This window comes from Cryptomeria japonica, chromosome 8 (assembly GCF_030272615.1).
Source record: "Cryptomeria japonica chromosome 8, Sugi_1.0, whole genome shotgun sequence".
NCBI lineage: Eukaryota > Viridiplantae > Streptophyta > Pinopsida > Cupressales > Cupressaceae > Cryptomeria > Cryptomeria japonica.
The window spans coordinates 269,415,573-269,438,449 of NC_081412.1; positions in this window are offsets into that span (position 1 = coordinate 269,415,573).

The window sequence follows — 22,877 nt, forward strand, 5'->3', positions numbered from 1 at the left end:
CCTCTTTCCTTTGATCTTCTTCTGTTCTCCACATTCAAAACACTACCCGATGATGTTGGAGTCTCACCTGTGCTTTTCCTTCGCATTTCCTCGCTTAGGATAACACCAACAATATCATCAAATACCAAAGTATTTTTACCAGAGATAGAGTTACTTACAGCCATAACGAAGCTATTCTAGCTTTCTGGCAAAGAACATAAAATCAAGAGAGCCCTAACCTCTTCTGCAAAGGTAATTTTTACCGAAGACAATTGACTGGTAATTGTATTAAATTCATTTAAGTGCTCTGCTACAGATCCTCCGTCACTCATTTTCAAATTAAACAAACGCTTCATAAGAAATACCTTATTCAAAGCTGAGGGTTTCTCATACAACTTAGCCAATGTTGCCATCAAATCTATAGCCGTTTTTGCTTCTGTTATATTGAATGCTACAAACGGCGCAAGGCACAATTGAATGGATCCCAGTGCCTTTCTATCTAAAATGTCCCACTCTTCATCTGACATTGTGGTCGCTTTCTTTGCCTTTCCTTCCAATGGCCGCCACAAATCTTTTTGATACAGGTAATCCTCCATCTGCATTTTCCATAACTGATAATTCTGGTCGTTAAACTTTTCGACCTTGAATTTGGAATCCTCCATTGCTCCCACTCAAATCTGAAAGTCCTGCCAATTTATAGAAAACCTCACTTTGATACCAATTGTTAGGGTTTTGAGCAGATCCGAAGCAAATATGAACTAACAATTATATGTAGATTTAAATACAAAAGATAAAGAAATAAAACAGGACACAGATAACATAGAGATTTAACGTGGTTCACCCAGAATGGGTTACGTCCACCATACACAGTCGCGCAATCTTTCTTATTATCCAGCAAAAACAATACATCAACCTTACGATGCCTTAAGCATCCCAGCCACTTATAACATGTGTTTTTAGGGCAACAAACAAAGTCGGCCTTTTTAGGGTTTTATTACAATGTCAGTTTTCATCAACGAAAAATGGCAAAAAAAAAATTTCTCGGGGGCTCCCGCCCCCAAACCCCCGCTTTTCTTGGGGGCTACCGCCCTCGAACCCCTGCCCGAGGCCCAGCCCGACCTCGAACCCCAGTGAGGATACGTGTTAAGTGTACAATACTTTGCTGATCAGTCGCCACATTTTAACAGGACTATCTGGGTGGATTGGAGGAGGTAATTTCATATCATGTCCCTTTCAAGGGGCTCCCTTTATCATCTGGCCCAAGATATTTTATTTCATATGGCGATGAAGTACCCAGGCATCTACTCATCGGTGGTCTGAAGACGATGACAATGTCTTCTCATAGGTTTTGTGTCGAGCTTGCTACATAATTTCTCTTGTGGGTCCATATGGTAGTCCATGTCCCTGAAGAGATTGAGTGGCATTTTGATTTTAGGGACAATATCTTCCCCCGAGTCCTGATGCCACACATACAACCAAATCTGGCTGTTATCTTTATGGCTAGGGTTCCTAGAGGTGATTACGACCATGAGTGGTTGGAGGAGGATGATGCTTCTAATGATAGCAAAGACCCAGACTTTCTGATGGAGGATGACGAGGACAAGGAAGATTAATGAACAAGTGATCGCCCATCTTGTAGCTTGGATCTTGATTTGTTATTTTGTAAAAATAGGAGGGGGCCAGAAGATTTGCTTTTCAATGTAAAAGAAAAACAAAATGCATAATATGATAAATTTTCTCCTTTTGTTCAATCATGGCATGTTTTGTTATTTCTATTACCTTGCTTGGATATGACTGAGAATAATTAAAATAAATAAGGCACACAAAAGAACTATTTACAATATATACACCTAGGGAGGAGGAAAACTTCAAAAGAAAGGCTTAAGGTAGAAATCATTAACTGGTATCTAGAGGGAGTCTCCATTCATGTCTTCAAGTCAAATGCATAAACCCCTGTAGTTTAGAATGCGGAAAGGCCCCTCCCACAAACAATCAAAACTTGGCATGTTGGTTGGGCTTTGTCGCCCTTTCATTGTACTTCAGAATGAGATCTCCAGAGCTGAAAACTACATCAGAGCTCTTTTTACTATTAAACCATTTTTTGATAATTTCCTGCTTGTCTTGGAGAGCTGCAAAGGTTGTCTCTCTAGCCTCTTCCAGCTCCATAATTTCTGCCAATCTTACAATCATGGGGCCATTTTCTGCCACCTTGATAGACTTACGTAACTGCAGGGCTGGGATTTCTAAAGAGGTAGGAAAAAGCACATCCTTCTCATAAACCAGCTTCTATGGTGAAGTTTTTAGGACCTACTTGGGTGTTATTTGGTCCACCCATAATGCGCTTCTCAAATGACGGTGCCACTCCTGCTTATATTCTGAACCTATCCTCTTGATAAGCCTGATCAAGTTCTTGTTGGTGGACTTGGCAAGTCCGTTCCCCTAAGGGTAGTAGTTGGAAGAGGTTTTGAGATAAATACCTCGGTTGAGGGAAAATGGGTAATTCACAAGCCAGTGAATGCACGCGCGTTGACTGATATGATGGTTTTGGGAGAACCGTACCGACATGCTAGGTCTTCTTGAAAATCCAGCACTTCACTTTCTGACAAATTTTTTAAAGGAACGGCTTCAGACCATCTGGTAAAATAATCAATGGTGGTCAAGATCCACTTGTGTCCAACTAAACTTGGGGGATTGATCATCCCGATGAAGTCAAGTCCCCACTGGGTGAAAGACTCTTCTACTAACATGGGCCTGAGAGGCATTGCTTCTTTTTTGCCTTTACCAGTATAATACTGTACTCCTTGCATTCTCTTACCAAATTATGTGCATGCTTAAACATGGAAGGCCAAAAATATCTGACCTAGGTAATCTTGATAATGGTTATGGGGGTGGAGAAGTGGCCTCCCAATGAACCATAGTGAAATTCATGCAAAATCTTATCTGCTTGTCTTCGATCAACACAACAGAGCAAGAATCCATCAAAATTCCTTTTAAAAATTACTCTGTCTATCAAGCGGAAACCATTGTTTTGGAGTCTATAGAACCTTCTCTTTTCGGGAGGGAGATCCTCAGGAAAAACCCTAGTCTTCATGAATGGCTTCCTAGCCTCCATCCAACATGCTTTTGGAAAATCAAGCAAAAGCATAACGACCTCTTTTGCGGCCTTTTCATCTTTGCGGGGTTCGCACCCCTAAACTATGTACTCACATATGCCCTTGCCATGAACAAGTTTGGTTGGCCTGATGTCAACATCATACTCTAGGATCTTGGTGATCTAGTTGGACCTCTTTTCGATGATGTCACCCTCCATAATGTATTCTCGGACTGTAGGGTGAGCTACGTACACTGTGGTTTTATTGCAGGCAATGAAATGCTTGAATTTCTTGAGTCCATTTACCGCGGCCAAGGCTTGTTTTTCAAAAAAGTTATATTTGGCCTCATATTTTTTTAGGGTCTTTGAATGGAAGGCTATAGGATGTTCACTCCCCTTTTCAACGTCTTTCTGGGTCAGGACCATGGCAATACTATATTGACCAGAAAAAAATGTACATTATGAAATCTTTGGACATATCCGGGTTAGACAGAATAGGGGTTGAACAGATAGCATCTTTGATTCCATCAAAAGCTCTTTTGGCCTCAGGAGTCCATTTGAAGTGTGTATCCTTCTTGAGCATTAGGGTGATGGGGGTTATAATTCTGGCAAAATCAGAAATAAAATGGCTGACAAAATTGACCTTTCCTAGAAAGGACTGGACTCCCTTTTTATTTATTGGAAGGGGGAGGTCTTTTATGGACTTGACTCTATCTAGGTTGATGGAAACACCTTATTTGGACACTATATGTCTGAGTAACTTGCCTTGAGGGACACCGAAAATGCATTTCTTTGGATTTAGGGAAATCCCAAATTCGAGGCATTTTTGGAAAACCAGTTCGAGATGATCAAAATGATCCTCTTGGTGTTTGGAAAATACTGTTAGGTCATCCAAGTATATCAAAATAATCTTATTTATGAGTGCTTTGAAGGCTAGATCCATATCTCTTTGAAAAGTTGCTCTGGAATTTGAACACCCAAAAGGCATCTTCTGGTATGCGAACGTCCCCCATTTGGTGGTGAATGTTGTCTTGTGTTGATCTTCTGGTTTTACTAGGACTTGGTTGTATCTCAAGAAGTCATCGAGCATTGAGAACATCTCTAACCTTGCTACCGTGCTCAGTAGTTGCTCCATTGATGGCAAGGGGTAGTGGTCTTTGAGAGATGCTTGATTCAGATCTCGAAAATCTACATAGAGTCGGATATCTCCATTCTTTTTCCTTATGGGCACCAGATTGGATACCCATGTGCTATGTTTTATAGGGTAAATGATCCTTGATTCGATCAACTTCCTTAACTCTTGAGCCATGAGGGACTTGATCTTTGGGTTGACCGGCCTTTGCTTCTACTGAATTGGCTTAGCTCCATCAGCGAGCTCAATTGTATGCTGAATGACGTTGGGATCATAACCTTTTAAATCATCATAAGACCAAACCAGGACATGCACGTATTCATCATATTATTGGGCCAATCTCTTCTGGTCCTCAAGAGAAATGCCTTTTCCTACTTTGAGTACTCTCCCATTTCCTACCAACATCTTGGTATAATCTCCTTTGTTGGTTGTAAGCTTTCATTTATCATTTTTGGCATCGTCATGGTCAAATAGATTCTCTAGAGTGATCAGATCATTAGGAAGCTTATTGGATTTCAACTGGATGATCTGATCTTCGTAAGCCTCTTTCACCTTAGGTTACAGATGATCTCCAAATTCTCCTAAGATTTGGATGAATAATGCGATCTCCTCGTCACTCTCAAAAACCTTCCAATGGGTATCATTATCGGGGATAGCCGGTCGGACGACTACACAGACTGCTTGGGGGGTGGTGAGTAAAACCGTGGTAGGATCAACTATGATTTGATTGTGGCCATCTAGTCAGCAATAGCATTTAGTTTCCGGGGGATGCTCACAATATTGAAAGCATCATAGCTTTCAATTAAATCCCACGTTCTGGCACGGTAGGATCTCATGTGGACATGTTTGGCAATGGACACCTCTCAAACTTGATGGACAACCAACTTGGAGTCACCCAAGACCCTCAACTTTTTAATGCCCATTCTTTCCACCAAGCTTAGACCCTGGATCAATCCCTCGTACTCTGCTTCATTGTTAGAACATGCAAATTGTAAATAGAAAGACTTAAAGATTTGCTTTCCTAAGGGTGGGGTGAGGCAAATTCCGGCCCTGGAACCTATCTTGCATTTTGCACCATCAAAATGTAGGGTACATAATGCCGAAGTTAACTGCTCTTCAAAAAATGGTTCTTTAGTAAGCTTCGAGATGGCCTAGTTTTTGTCAAAGATGTAATAGGTACCTAGGCCAGTGGCATGGTATTTGGAGTAGGGATCAGATTTTATGAATCCGTTCAGGAAAACCTCCTGTTGGGTGAAATCTCCCTAGTTACTTTTTCGTCTTCCAGGAGTTCTACAACTTTTCTTTCCTCATTTGAAATAGAAGTGTGAACGGGCTCGAAATTAATCATGACTTGGTCCGCTACTCGTTTGGCATGAAGGGGTTCTGAGAGAATTTTTATCTTGGTGCCATGCTAAGTACTGAGGATGAGGTGGGACCAATCTAAAGACAGGTAACCTCCTATTTTTGCAGTGAAGTCTCAGGAAAGGAAGAGCTCGAAAACAGGCGGGATGTCAATGACCACTACTTCTTCGGATACAGTAACACTGGGACATGCGACAAAGTGAGAGGGAGACTTCTTATAAGACCTATGGTGTGGACCTTGTTCCCATTAAGCTGCATAACCCCCCTATTTAAAGGTTCATACTTGATATTCAAAAGTTCAGTGATTTGTTTAGGCATGACGGTGGTGCTAGCTCCATAATCTATCATAGAATTATGCAAGAGTTTATCCCCGACTATAAGGGTAAGATAAAATGGGTTTGGCTGGGGCTTACCTTCTAGCTGAGACTTGGGAGGTGAAACCTCATTGGTCAACACAACCGGAGAGCATGACTTGTCGGTAGCGGGTTGGAAACCCGTTTCATTGGTCCATGGAGCTTTGGTGGCGCCCTCGCTTGCATCTCTCCTGCCCTCAAATAGGGCTTCCTTTAGCCAGTTCTTTTTCTTGAGAATACTCAGGAGATCCCACAGGGAAACATGAATCGGAGCTTTCTTCACCTGCTCCACAACGTCTAATATTGTGGGTGTGGGCACCTTCGGCTCTTTTGACTTATAGGGGATGAATTCTTTCCTCGGATAAGTGGGGTCAAATGCCATTTTTTCATGAGTTTTATCTACGAGCGCTCATCCTGAAGTGTTGGTATTCTTCTCGGTGAAACGCCTCTTGGAGCAAAGATTATAATCTGACTACACAAAGGGGGCTCCCTCCGTTGAATTGGATGCATCGTTGGTGAACACTGCACCCTCGTCCTCCATCCAAGAAAATAGCTCATGATCTGGGGTGATCTCTACCTCTTGTTGCAATGACATGCCCTGCATTTGAGCAACAAGAGATTCATTATCCATACCCAGAGATGTATAAACAGACTCATCTGGTGCCATGCCTAGACTCCTTTTCTCGGCAACTTTCTGCTGCAAATTTCCTCTCAGGCAATTCCTCTGAGTATGAGCATTGTTACATGGGAAGCACCATGAATTGGTATCATTTGCAAGGTTATTTTGACCTACTGTCAACTCTTTACCAGTGCTTGGATAGACAGTTTGCAATGGATTCGTGATCGGGACTATTTGGCCATTCGGTTAAGCGGGCTTGTCAGTACGGTGATTGGCATGTTGGTTATGTTGGTATGGAGGTCGGTTCCCTTAGAAGTTATGCTAGAAAGGGGGTTTGGTGGGCGAAACTTGGGCTCTCTTTAGATTGACAATCTCATTAGAGAAGGATCTCAACAAGTTCTTCATATCACTAACTTCAATGACCAAAAATGATGGCGGGGGAATGGGATACGAGTACATAGACTATGGGGTAGATGTGCTAGGGGAGGCTTCTTCAGGAATTTGAGAGGATATCTCAGGAAAGACTGGCATGGTGGGGCAAGGGGCAAGCTTTCTAGCATCAATCAAATTATTTTCTACTTGGATTGCTATGTTGAATGCTTGCGGGAGAGTATTGCCTCCTAGGGATTGAATCATCATTGATATATCAGAATTGAAATCTTTTAAGTAGAATACAAATGCCATATCCATAGGAGGGTGGGTAGATAGAGGTATCCTCTGCCAGGTCCTCTAAAATCTTAGGTTGAAATCAGTCAGTGCTTCATGAGGGGCTCTCTTTATTATGATCAATTGATGCATCAAGGATGATCTATCAGCCTTATCGGAGAATCTCTGGAAAAAGCGGTCGCCCAACTGATCCCAGTCTCCTATAGTATTAGGACCTAAAGATCTGAACCAATAAAAAGCTCTTCCCTTGAAAGAAGCTACAAGCAATCTCAAGACCACATTTTGTTCAGTAATGCCATGGACAGTGCAGATAGTGGCTACATCTTGTAAATATTCTTGAGGGGTTTTATGACATTCTCCAGTGAACTTGGGCATGACTTTTAGTGTGGCTATAGGGATGGGTCCCCAGACCACGGGTAGGGTTGGGGGAATAAGAGGGCTCCCATTATCCCATGGTCACAAAATTCCAGGGGGTAATATGTGCCATTGCTGAGAGGGAGACTACAAGGAAGACGGGAAAACTCTATGAGGATGAAGATATGGCCAAATGAATGGTCACCGGGGGTGGTAAGAGTAGACTAGGATTTGAGGTTGTTTGACTCCTAGTAACAGGCCTGTGACTCATAAACTGGCTCAGAGTTTTATTTGAACTTTAAGTGGTCCCACCAGGTGTGCCACAAAAAGAACTGTTGACTCTAAATTTTACTCTGAAAGCAAACAACCTTATGGGAAATTTAGTGATGGGGGACCAATTGTATGAGACTCACTGAATGATCTCCAAGTTTGAGAAGTCGGCTCTTCCTTATGGTTTTGAGAAAAGGGAAAGAAGGAAAAATTCGAAACAACAAGATCTAAACTACTGAGGTGATACGCTAGAGTATTTTTCTAAAAATATTATCAGCATATAAAACCCAAAGACATGCGGTTTTAAAGCCCATTCAACAATCTACATGTCCGAATAGAACCACAACTAAGATACAATCAAAATTCCTTTGCAACATAAAGAAATATCGATCATGCATCTACCAGATAACAAATGCAAAACATAGTTTAATCGACAGAATCTTAGATATATATTTCTAAAGTTATCAGAATCACAATAGAAAGCACAGAAAACCATCAGAGCATGCTGAAAAGAGGCATCACAAAGGCCACAGACACAATTTGATTAACCTTCTTCAGAAAATAGTAATAGCTAAAAGGCCAAAATTCTAACTAAGAACACTTAATTGTTTCTTTTTAAAGTTTTGAACCCTCATAACAGGGAAAACACAAGCAAAATAAATCCCATGGCTCTGCTAATAGCCCAAACATTTGCCAACCGAGCACAACCACCCTTGGAATAGAAAAGACATGTCGTGGCACTCCGTAGGAACGCACCCAGCAAAATAGCCTCTAAAGTTGTTAATCTCACCTAGCCATGATGATCTTCCTACATGCTTGAACAGAAAAACCATGTCGTGGCACTCCGCGGGAAAATCGACTGAAGGACATGCGGAAGAACAAAAGAAACTCTATAGAAGAGCCTCCCAACCGAAAAACTACCAACAACACGGAGAGGTTAGGTGTCTCCACTTTCTCAAAACATGAGGCGAGGCCCAAAAGCAAAGCCGAGTCATCAGAACCGATCCATTTGTCACCTCCATGCTCTTTGAGACTTTGAAACATAAAATATGGACCATCAAGGCAACGTTGAGATGACACTTCGCCCATACGTCGAGCGCGGCTGGAAAGCTAAAGAAAGAAAAGAAGCATCCTGATAAAAAAAATTTGCCTGTTGAATTTAACTAAAAACAATGTGAATAGTAACTATCCACCATCCTTTTATATGGCATGAGCTTATCATCATTAGTTTGATACTCATCGGTGACTTATCAGATGAATCTCCATATACCTGTAGCTCTTTTAGATGCCATTGTATAGCCAATCTGAGTCCTATGATTAAGGCCTCATATTTTGCTATATTATTGGTGCATGGGAAAGTGAGCCTGTATGACTTTGGGATGCTACCACCTTGAGGTGTGATAAAAAGAATACTTGCCCCCGAGCCATGTCTAGTATATGAGCCATCAAAATAGAGCTTCCATAGTTGTGTAGTTGTGATCATGAAGATATCTTCATCAAGAAAATTGGAAACAAGAGGATGGTCACCTACGAGGGGTGCATCAACCAACTGATTTGCAATAACTTGCCCCTTGATAGCCTTGTGGTCCATGTACTCAATGTCAAATTCACTCAGAATCATAACCCATTTGGCCAAGTGGCCAGTCAATGCTACCTTGCTGAGTAGGTATTTGAGTGGATCGATTTTAGCAATGAGTTGTACCTTGTGTGTCAACATGTAGTGCCTCAGTTTGGTGGCTGCCAAGATAACTACAAGGCAAGCTCGCTCAATAGGTGTGTAATTGAGTTCATAGCCTACCAATGTGCAAAAGATATAGTATATATCACACTCTTTTCCTTTTGCATTGTGTTGTGCCAGTAGTACTCCTAATGTCGTATTTGTAGCTAAAATATATAGCAATAGAGGTCTACTTGGATGTGGTGGGATCAACAATGATGCATTCATCAAGTAATCTTTAAGCCTTTGGAATGCTTGCTTGCACTTTGTATCTCATTGAAAGTGGATATTATTGTGTAACAGATGCCTAAAGGGATGACACTTATCAGCCAATTGCACAATGAATCTACGAATTGATTGTAGCCGCCCTTGTAGTGTCCTTAACTGACTGATGTTCTTGGGAGGTGGCATGTCCATGATTGCTTTGAATTTTTCCGGATCTATTTCAATGTCCCAAAGGTCACTCCAAAGACACATTTCTTTGGATTAAGTCATACATAATATTGCTCAAATCTACTGAAGATTTGACCCAGTATTTCCAGATGACCTTCTCTTGTTAATGATTTAGCTAGTAAATCATCAACATAATCTTCCATTATAATGTGTATCAGGTCATGAAATATGGTAGTCATATCTCTTTTATAGGTTGCCCCTGCATTTTTCAAACCAAATGGCATCGTGTTCCAACAGTAGGTTCCCCATGGGCATGTGAAAGCAATTTTATGTTGATCTTCTAGAGCAATCTTGATCTGGTTGTACCTTGAAAATCCATCCATAAGAGAAAGCATTGCATGGCCCACTGTGAGATCGATGATCATGCCGATATTGGGTAAGGGGAAGTCATCCTTAAGGCATGCCTTCTTTAAATCTTTGAAGTCTATATAGATATTGATGCCCCATTAGGCTTGCCGACAGGTACACTATTGGAGATCCAATCGACATAATCGATTGGTTGGATGAAACCATCGAAGAGCTTTTTGAGTTCTACCTTGACAAGCACATCAATCTATGGGTGCATCTTTCTGAGCTTTTGTTTTACCAATTTGGCTCCCTCTTCCATGGCGAGGTGATGCATGACTAAATTAGGATCTAAGCCAGACATGTCCATATAAGACCATGCGAAGTTGATTTGATGCTTCTAGAAGAATTACACAAATTTTGGTTGTTCCTCTGGAGTTAGTAGAGATGCCAAATGTATTTGGTGAGGAATCTCAGGGATCCCCACTTTGAATTCTTTTGTTTCTTTGATTAGGATCGTCGATCTCTTCTGATTTGTACTAGAGGGGAGGATGTCAAACCTTTCATCTGCAAGCACCTCAGAGAGGTTTTCACCTTTGGATATGCTCTTTATTTTTACTTTTTTGGGATCAACAAGTGCTACTGTGTGGTTTTCACTAGAAAGCCCATGTTTTATTGTGATGTTTTTGCAGCTGAAAGGTTTGGCATCTGCCCCAAATTATGTTGCGCTATTAAGTTCGATAGAAAATCTAGCTTTGTGATCCCCGCTTGGTATGTGATCCCGTATTTCTAAAAAGTTGATGAGCGTCTCATCATTTTGGAAGTGATCAAGACATGGGGGATTTGGCTGGTTCCAGTCAATGAGTTCGGGGTGGATGATAGGCATGACCTCATCAATTAAGTTGAGTTTAGAGGAGGCATCAGTGAGGGTTAATATAGATAAGTGAAGTTCATCAATGGTACTCTCCTTGTCAGGTTCTGATGTCGGATTTGATGTAGGGCATGTGGAAGGTGTTTCTTGCTCACGAACCCAAAAGGTTTTAATCCAGGCCTCTCCATAAATTGGTATATCTTTATGAGGTGGTAGAGGTGATGTGTCTTCCTTGTCTGAAGTATTTAGATTCATTGTATCAAATTCCCACTCATGCGAGTCAGTCTCTGAATCACTCTCTAACATCCTATTATTGTACCAGTCTGGGGTGTCTTTTGTATTGAAGAGTGTATTTGTCATGGGTTTGTGTACTTTTATAGGTGGGATTGATGGTGTTGCTGGTAGGATTATGGAAGTTGTTGATGTTGCTGGTAGGATTATAGGAGTTGTTGATGCTGCTGGTAGGATTATAGGAGTCATTGATGTTGTTGGTGTGATTGGTTCTGCTGATTTGATGATCAGTTTTGTTGGTGCGGATGGTGTGGTTGGTGCCGCTGATGGAATTATCAGTGTTGTTGATGTTGCTTGTGTGATTGGTGCTGCTGATTTGATGATTAGTTTTGTTGGTGCGGATAGTGTGGTTGGTGCCACAAATATAATCAAGGATGACTTCCTTGGAGTAATTCCTTGATACATGGGGTTGTTGGGATTACCTTTGAATCTAAGCTTAGGAAGAGATTCCTTTTGAAAACCTAATCTAGTGTTATCTTTGGGTTTCAACTCAGGCTGCAAGGGCTTGTGTCATCCTTGTTTGCAATGTCCCAAAGCACTCTGGCCCTCATAGCCCATTCTTTGCATGATAGTGAGGCCTTTGCCATATTTATCAGTAGGAAGCTTAGCTTTTGGCATTTTTGTGGCGATAGGGTCTTTGTAGATCCATTCTATTAGGTCCTAATCTCTGGTTTCCTCTTCTTGACTTTTACCAGGGATGAACTATGCCAAAGTGCATTCTTGATTGGCCAATGGTGGTTGAAGCAACTTTTTTAGGCTTGCCATAAGTTCTAGGGGAAGTGGGTAATTACCCAACACAAAAGAGTTGACTTAGATTATATTCCCCAGGACCTTCCTTTGCCATTTTCATTTTCAACTTCTCTTGCTTTGGTATAGGGGTGATTGAACTAGAAAGAGAGGTTGGACTAACATATGATGTGGATGGGATAGCTTCTCTATTGTTAGGAATGGTGATCTATGGCTGATGGTTAATATTGTTACAATATGCAAATGGATTTGCATCGCCAAGGATTGTGATTTCTACACCATTGTGGGGAAACTTGATACACTAATGATAGGTGGATGGAATGGCTTTCATGGTGTGTAGCCAAGGTCTTCCTAACAAAAAATTATATGGCAGAGGAAGGTCCAGAACTTGGTAGATGATATGCTTCACCACTGGGCCCACTCTGATAGGTAATACAATGACTCCTTTGGAAGAATGCTCCACATCATCATAGGCCTTAATGGTTATCTTTTTGTTGGGGCCCACTGATTCTATCGCATATCCCAATGTTGTGACCAACTGAAAGGTGCATATATTCAGGCCAACTCCATTGTCAATCAAGACTCACTTGATTCTATGTTGGTTTACAAATCCTTCAATGTGAAGGGATGCGTTATGTGGTTGTTGGAATGAAGTGTTGTCACTTTCAGAAAAAGTGAGGCATGGTGATGGCTTGAAATTGATCTGTGTTAAGGTTGGCGGGGACTAACGCTTCTTGGAGAGCTTGATCCAAGATTTTTTTGTGTGAAGGGGATAAGCACAAAAGCTCTAATATGGATATGAGTTCAGTCATTTTTGTCCAATTATTCCACAAGATTATATTGCTTGGGAAAGAGAGTCATTCCTTGTGGTGCAGCTCGAATGGTAATTTTGCTATGACGCGTAACAACATTGCATGCAGGATTTGGATCTTTGATGGTGAGGGTTGCCACTTGTTCATCAACGTCATAGAGGTGATTCACAATATAATTATAGATAGCTTGTGTATAATTAGTTGTAGTATATGTGTTTTGCCCTGAGGTGGAAGGACCCCTTTGATCATGAGATGGAAGCAGATTCTTGAACATTAGATGATCACCATTTGATGTTTTAGGGTCGTGTCCTTCTATTTCAATTTCTCCTCTATCAATAAGATCTTGAACAAGATCTTTCAGTCGATGGCAATTACTCTTTTTATGCCCTTTTCCCTGGTGGAATTCACAATGTTCATTATCTCTCCACCATGGAGGTTTGACCTAAGGTTCATAGTTAGATGTTTTCGATAAGGTCACAAGATTTGAAGAGACCAATTGGTGTAATATTGTTTCAGTGGGTTCCCCTAAGGGTGTGTACATACGTTTTGGTTTAGAGTTTTGTTGTCATTGTCTTGGTTCCTCATGTGGTGCATTGCGACCTTGATTTTGTGGATGAGTGATGGTGTTGTTTTTAAGGGGGATTTTGCCCCGCGAATCTGACCACGGTTTGTGCAATTTTTACTATTCATGCATCCACTACCCATCATTTACAACATTCATGTTCTTGTTCCAAAAATTAGGTTTATCACTATTAAAATGTGGACGAGGGCCATCTTTTGGTTCATTGTAGATTTTAATAAGTCCCTTTTTGATAAGGGCTCATTCACATTTTAATCCTTGAGTGATCATCTCTTCATAAGATTTAGTACCCTTCATGTCTAAATGGAATTACATCTCATCATTTAAGTTGGAAATGAATATTTCTACTAGTTCCTGTTCAGGTAAATGAAGAGAATGTTTGCTAGACAATTGCCTCCACCGTTGTAGGAAACCTGAGAACAACTCCCTTGGTTTTTGTTTGGTGTTGCATAGATCTGCCATGGTAACATCTCATTCTATGTTATGTGAATAATGAGCAATGAACTTTTGGACTAGTTCCTCAAATGTTCTAATGCCACCCGGTAATTAGGAAAACCATTACATGGTTGTGCCTCCCAAACTCTGTGGAAAGATGCACATTAGATAGGTGTCCTCATAAGCCACCTCTAAACAAGTTGAGTGAAATTCTCAAACGTGATCTTTAGGGTCTCCTTTTCCCCTATAATTTTCAAACTTGGGTGTTTCAAACCCTCGCAAAAAAGGTGGCATATGCATTTTCCTATCAAAACAATAGAGAAAAATATTGTTAAGTGACAACTGAGTAGTTTTCATGCCACTATTGAGTTGCTAAGTGAGATTCTCGACTTGTTGTCTCAACATGTCTATTTCTATAGGAGGAGGGGGTGGGGGATTTCCTTGATTAAGGTCATATCAGAAGTAATCTCTACCTCTTCCACCATCATTATGGATATATTGTTTTGATGTTTGTCGTATCTATGTGGTATCAAAATTAGAGGGTAGTTTAGCACCCTCTTGAGCAAGTCTCAGAAAATGAGGATCTACGTTGTTTCTAAGAATTTCGTCAAAAATTCTATTGAACTTGGGATTGTGTTGTGCTCTTTCTATAGCTTTGAGAGTTGGAGTGCTAGGATCTTCATCATTTGTGCCTCCTCTAATGGCCTCATGGAAATTGTTGAGGTTTTCTTCCTCCTCTTCAATCTCCAGTTGTCTAGTTTTCGATCTGGTGTGAGCCATTTTGTTTGAGAGTTTTGAGGTTTTTGGTGATTTATGGTGATGAAATGTTTTGATGAGAGATAAGTGTTTTGTGAAGTGTTTTAGAAGATGGATCTCTAACACTGAAGGTTGGATGTTAACAAAGTTCTTTGTGAATTTCTCCTGTGTTTTCAATAGTTTGGATGTGATAAGGTATAGCAAGGTTTGAGATGTGTTACAAACCAAGCTACCTAGTAATGAGAGGATGCACTCATAAACTAGTTTTAACCTGTGTAGAAATGCCTCTTAGGATGATTGATCCTAGATGTAGAGACACTCTAAAAAGTGATTTGTTGGTTTGATTTAAGCAATATGTAAAAACAACTTAGGACAAGACCTTTTTGTGTTTTGAGAGTTGAATGGTTTTTGTGATGTATGAAGGTGAAAGTGGAATATGAAACTCAATAAAAACTTTGTGTCACAAAGGGGAATTATTCTTCCTCTTTTCTCTCAAGGGTTGGTGGTTCTTCTTGAGCTACGTTATAGGTAATGCAGATGTTTGGAAAGAAAGTAGCGTTGATTTTCCCTCCTTTGTTTTTGTGATAACTCAAGGCTCTATACTAAGTAAAAACTATGTTTTCCAAAGGCTCTTTATTGAATTATTTGGACTTTCCTTGGAGATACAAACGCATATAACGCAAGAAGGTTCTGTGTGAGATAAAAATTTGTCTATTGAGATAGAAAAATTTCCTTTTATTGATAAGAGCCTTTGAACTCAATGGTCTTTTCTTCAAGTTGATATGTTGATGAAGATTCCTTTTTCTCAAGATTTGAATGATGGTCATATAATTTGATATCTTGTTGCACTTTGTTTGATGTTTGTTTGTTGGTCAAAAGTTTGATGGAAAATTATGTTGGATGAATACTTGGTTTAATTTTGTTTTGAATTTATTTGACAAGAAAACAGAGAAAGCACACAAGCACAATAATTTTTCCTCAAAAGGCACAAATATGTGTGGGTCTAAATCAACCCAATCTTTGAACTTTTTGACCCCTTTTCAAATATTTTTGTGTGTTTTTCCAAAATCCTGAAGTCGGCTCAAATTGTTACTAATCTGACACAAGATGAAGACAATTCAAACACACTTTATCCCTAAGGTCAAATAGCCAGTTACGATAATTTTAGCCCACATCTTGATGTTTCTTCAACTTTGGTACTACATACCTTATGAATCTCATCGTGGCAGATAAGGATGTGATATACTAAGTCTTGTGCGAGCATAATAGATAGATGATCCCTATGATGGGGGAGTCACCACTTTTATCAAGCTACAAGTAGCCTTTCAAAAAGCCATGTTTCTACTTAAGGAAATATGTATGGTGAGTATCTTGGGAGCAAAACCATCTATGCTCTTGCACTAAAATTTTCACATATATTCTCAATCATTAGAACAGGTGGGTTTCTAAAATAAAAGGTGTCTAGTAATGTTCGATGTTTTTATACATAAGTTCATTCTACAGTGACTCACTTAAGAGCCTTGTAACTTGTGGTGGGGCCCATATGTCCTTTCGGCAAGTTACACTGTAAGAACAACTATACCCAAGGCTAAAGCTTTGGCTCACACCTAATTTCTATAGCAGCTCGAAGGTGTTGTCATTCTACACTCTTATGATAATAGTTGATGTTGTCATTGATGGCAACCAACTGGCAACCAACTGGAAACTATCTGGTAACCATCTGGCAACCAACTGGAAACTATTTGGTAACCATCTAGCAACCAACCGGCAGATACCGACATCGGTAATAGATTTCTACATACACTGGTAGACACCGGCATCAACAGGCACTTCACCGGCATCGACAACAATGCATATCGACACTCTGGCCGTCATGGAATAAACTTTTGTTTATTATATTTTAATGTAAATATCTATTGTAAGCTGACATGGTACATTGTAATAGACTCATATATGTATGAGATCTTATAGGTCATTTTAAATATGGCATATGATAGATAGAGAAGAGCGAGATATGATGTATAATTTTTTATAAGGTGATATAGTTGGCAGCGAAGGTTTTGGTTATTGACTAAGCTTAAACCGGTACTGAACCATTTTGTAGTTAGTGTGACTCTTTATTGAGCAGTGAGCTCTAGGCTGTTGGCCTCCCTACATGTGTGACCCCCTCATTGTAAGTAGTATTTATTCATTGGCCAGTGATTAAATATTGTGGGTCACAAATCCCACCGAGGTTTTTCCCACACAAGGTTTCCTAATTAAATATCTTGTGTTATGGTGTATTTCTATGTTGTCTGTATTATTTATGTTTATTACAATAATTCTTACTTACCGATACATTGTTTTGGGATGCAAAGTTATTAATAAGTTTAAATATTCTGCTAAACGGTTACACTGATTCACCCCCCCCTCTCAGTGTCTTTGAGACTATCATTGAATCTAGCAATTGGTATCAAAGCCTAGTCCTCTATCTTTAAAATCCTAACAGCTTGAGGAAGATTCTGACACCGATACAAATGGATAACATAAGAAAACATTTGGAAGGAGCTCTTGAAGATTTTGATGCAGAAAAATTGAAGAATATCAAACTTGAAGATGATCTGAGGATTGCACAGGAATTCATTAAAGGAATTTAGAATAACTTTTCTATAGTACAAAATAAAAGAAAAGAACTTCATGAGAAGATGCAGAATAATGATGATGAAAAAGAAACTCTTAGAGACATTGCAAACAAGTTGAGACAAGAAAATAGTAATATGAAGAATGAAATCCAAGATATGACTATGAGGTTATGTAAAGATATTGAAGACATGAAGAAGAATGAAGAAGACTTGACTAGGAGACTTAATGATGCTAGAAAAGAAAATCTGAGACTTGGTCATGAAAATGATATGTTAAAAACATACTTGATTCACATGCAACATGTTAAAGCTGAGCTTATGAGACAAGTTGGCATTCTGGAAAATGAGTTGGCTACTGCAAATAAACACAAAGACAAATTCAAGAAAAGTTCAGAAGAACCTAATGACATGCTAAAGAAATAGAAACCTAATGGAGATACTAATGGACTTGGATCAGAACATGGAGAAAGTTCTAGTACTGCAAACAATCAAGATCAAAACAAACTGGTAAGATACCCTAATGCTTATAAATTTAATGGCAAATATTTTAATTGCAACAAATATGGTCATAGGGAAAATCAGTGTAGATTTAGAAATAATCAAAATACAAACTCACCCATCGGTAAATGTTCCAAATGCAACAAAGTTGGTCATAATTCAGAAAATTGCAAAATGAATGTAAAATGCTATGTTTGTGGAAGATTTGGACATTCATCTAATCAATGCAGATCACAAACCGGTCAAGGATATGGAAAAGCTATTCAGAGGAATAATGTAACTTGTTATGCTTGTAACAAGATTGGAAATATTGCTAAATTCTATAAAAGCAAGAATGCACTAGCAAACAACAAAGGATCTAGTTTGAAAGGCAAAGAAAAGATAGAAGTTAAGCAAGAATTTTCAAAACAATGGATCAGGAAGAGTGATTAGAGAACTAATGAAACTATATCTTCACTGGTAGAATAGAGTAATCCTCCACTAACAAGAGATTCTTCATCTAACGAAGGAACAATCCCTAGGGGGTATTGCAGAAAGTTGAAGATCATGCATTCTACCCTCGGTTGATGGTGAGAAGATACATTTCTTCTTTACTGGTAGGTGTGTTAAGTTTTCACTTAACCAACAAGCATTTAATGATGTTTTAAAGAAATTTTTGGATACAAAGCACCGAGAAACCCTCATTTCAAACTCACCGAGCATTCAAACTTTCTATGAGTGTGAAATTGAGCAAAGGCATTCAAGGTGAATCTGAGAAGTGTTTTGCAAGCATTCAGCAAACATCCAGATAAGAGGTATTTTTCATAATGGCCGCTTCATCTTCTGTTCCTGAATTTATTTTGAACCCTACCATTGTGGAGAATGTGAAACACCCTAGGCCCATATTCAAAATAATTCCCGAGATTGCGAAGCAAGACGACTCTGTAGGAGATTTTTCAAAAATACCTAAGGGTGTAGCATTTGCAGAAGACCCTAGGATTTACATACATTTCAATATAGAAGACCTAGGATCTGAGGAGTTAATGAAAATGTTTAATAAGGTCATTTGTGATGAACATGGAATTGTTAAACCCAAACATAAGATTGTGGAAACTTTAGGTTTTGTGGAGATATTGAATATCCCTCAACTTCCAGAGGAAGTGGTAAGGATTGTATTGAGTAGAGCACATGGAGAATTCTTATGGTTGGATTTTATTTGTAAGATAACCCGACAAGCAATTAGGGTAGTTACTGGTTTACCCTCAACTAGTAGTAGACCTGATAAGACAAAGAATATTCCCAACAAAATGGTGACAAGCCTAACTGGAGCAACATCTGACAATAGATCACTTAGAGTAAATGGCATTAAAGACATTAATGTGAGATATGTGAGTATGGTTCTTGGATACAAAGCCACACATGCTAACAAACTTAATTATGTTTCCAGTCTTTGTATTTACAGTGCTTATAAAATGATAAACAACAATGCTAAGATAGATGTGTGTGAATGGTTAAAATATGAGCTTATTGACAACCTGAAAAAGATTAAGGGAGACAAGAAAGGTACTTTCTGCTTTGGAAACCTTCTGGTATGTTTGATGTTATATTTCATCAAAGAGATCCCTAGTACAGGACACAAAGACTTTGGTTGTGATATACCAGTAGGAAAGAAAACTACAGGAAGCTTTTATCGGCATGGGAACTGATAGAGATAATAACATAACAGATTACTTTAAAACTTTCCAATCTAAGATGAGAGCTAGGGAAAGGATTCCTCAGAGAATAGTTGAGAAATATGACAAGAAAATTTGTTTTGTCATTAAAAGAGATGAAACCTGGATGGAAGCAGTAATCCCTAGAACTATTTGGGTTACTGAAATGGGTTATGAGGTTGATCTACATGTTTTAGAAACGTATGCAAAAGCACTGCTTGAAGCACCAAGAGAACCATCTGAGGAAATATTTGGAAGTGCTAAAACCATAGCTAGTAAAGTATCAATGGAGAAAAATAAGAAGAAAAGAGACAAATTCATTAGGGATGCATCCAAGAAAGCACAAGAAATCAAAGAAAATGTCATGAACCTTAGTGGCATATCGGCTAGTGAGCTTGAAGGACTTCAACTAGAGGCACATATTTCACCGGTTGACACATCTTCTGACAGTGACAGTGGGAAGACTGCTGAGTTCAAAAGAGTGGAAAGGAAAGGAAAGCCTCCTCGGTACCTTCTCCTACCCCAAAGAAAACAAGAACATTAAGGAAGAAACAACATGCGGTTAGGGAACCAAAGAAGAAGCTTACTCCAAAGAGAAAATAGACATCGGTTACCCCTTCACTGAATGATCTACTTAATGAGGTTACACATGAGGGAAATCTGTCAAATGTGAACAATTTATATCATTCTTTCAATAACACTGACAAGAAAACTATTGAAGAAAGCATTGTTCTTCATTTAGACATTTATAAGAAAGTTTTGATTGAAGTTATTGATGAGCTGCCAAATGATCTCTACATGAGACTAGAAGCTAAAAGGCTATCTGTGATGGAATTGGATAAGAAATTGAAATTTGAAGCACTCTTGGTTGTTAATCTAGTTAACTCCAAAGAAGAAATAGATGAACTTATTTTTTAGGCTAACCTATTAGTATTTTCTAGTGGACACCGGCAAGTGAGCCTAATGGCTGGAAGAGTGAAGGAAATTGCAGATGAAATAGTGGATAATTGGGATATATTCTTTGTGGAGAAGGAAAAATAAGAGGAAGTGAATAGACCTAAGAAGACATTTAAGGTTTACCAAAATGACAAGGGTAAAGGAAAAATTGGTGGAGTTCCAAACATTAAGATCACAGACAATATTCCACCACCACCTTTGGATACTGCACTGGTACACTCAGAAGATCCACCAATTATTGACACTAAAGGAATAAGACATGATGATACTAATCCCGAGTTGGAGATACTTTTTACAATGAATGTGGATACTCAAGAGGTAAACATTGTCGTGGATAAGGAAACCTTTGAAGTCAAGTCAGACAATGTTGACAATAGCAACATAGCAGAGAAACCAGTACAAACTATTGAAACTGAGACATCAACACAAATAGAGCAACCGACATAGACTGAAAAACCTACTGAAGATAAAGGTACTAGCACAGGGCCACTGGAGACAGAGAAACCGATAGAGAAACAAACTGAGGCAGAGGTGCACACAGAGACAGAGAAATCAGCAATCTCAGAAACATTGAAATAGTCTGAGAAACCTTTAAAGGTTGAGATGCAAACACAGACTGGTCCACCAGAAGAAAATGCAAGAAAAATGGACACATATGATGGAAGCAAAGAAGTAATAAAAATGATTGGTCAGACATCCGACACATCTACAGGTGAATTCAGACCTACCAATGTTACATGGGTACTTTTGGATTCAATTAAGAAGAAAACGGATTGCAATGCATTGGCCTACAAGGCAATTGACAACATGTTACCTATTCTTAAGTTGATTGCACCAAATTGTAAAATAGATCACATTACTGATTCTTTGGGTAAATTGGACACATTGTCCAAATTTATTGTCGATAATGTAATAACTATTGATAAGATGAATGAGGACATAATTAAGGAGAGAGTTGAAAAGGAGAAAGACACATTCTTTGAAGACACTATAAAGAAGTGTACATAACACTTAAATACATTATTACCGGTACCTAACTCTACAATTTTGGAGTACAAGGAACTATATAGGGAAACATGCAAACCTTACCTTTTGACAGAGGACATAGATGAGGAGATCAGAAAAACACATAGCAATAATATAATTTGTTCATCCGAACATATATCAGTTTTTTAGCAGGAAATGGCAGTTTTTGAGGAGAAGTTAGAGAAATTTGAGAAAGAGAAGGCAAGGATAAGGTCAAATGCCCAGGAACTTAAAAATAAACTTGGTCCTAAGTTGGACAATCTTATCACTCAGAGAATTGAAATATCTAAGGCATTAGTTCAAGGAGAGCGATCACCTTGAATTATCTCACTGACCTGATCCAACAAACTGAGGCAACTTTGAATGATAGCAAAAGGTTTATGTAGAGTCTAAATTTAGTTTTGGCAGATATTTTTCAGATTGTAACCAACCGGTTACAAACTTTGAGGTGAAATTTTTGCACTCGTTTGATTATTTTTGACAACCTTTGTCATTGATGTCAAAGGGAGAGTAGTGGAGAGAAAAATGCTTGTATAGAGGAGATCACTTGCTCAGGAGGAACACATCTTTTTGGAAGCTTTTTGGACTTTAGTTTTTGGAAATAGTATTTGGATTTTTCTCATGAGTGTTGCCATCAATGCCAAAGGGGGAGATTGTTGGCATTCTACACTCTTATGAGAATAGTTGATGTTGTCATTGATCGCAACCAATTGGCAACCATCTAGAAACCATCTGGCAACCAGCCGACAGATACCGACATCGACAATAGATTTCTATATACATCGACAGACACCGACACTGATAGGCACTTCACCGACATCAACAACAATGCATACCGACACTCAGGCCGACATGGAATAAAATTTTGTTTATTATATTTTAATGTAAATATCTTTTGTAAGCCGACATGGTACATTGTAATAGACTCATATATGTATGAGATCTTATAGGTCATTTTAAATATGGCATATGATAGATAGAGAAGAGTGAGATATGATGTATAATTTTGTATAAGGTGATATAGTTGGCAGTGAAGGTTTTGGTTATTGACTGAGCTTAAACCGGTACTGAACCTAGCATGAGAGATGTTGTTTTGAAGCAATACATTGTATTGAATTTTGATAATCCATTTTGTAGTCAGTGTGACTCTTTATTGAGCAATGAGCTCTAGGTTGTTGGCCTCCCTGCATTTACAGGCCCCTCATTGTAAGTAGTATTTATTCATTGACCAGTGAGTAAATATTGTGGGTCGCAAATCCCACCAAGGTTTTTCCCACAACGGGTTTCCTCGTTAAATATCTTGTGTTATGG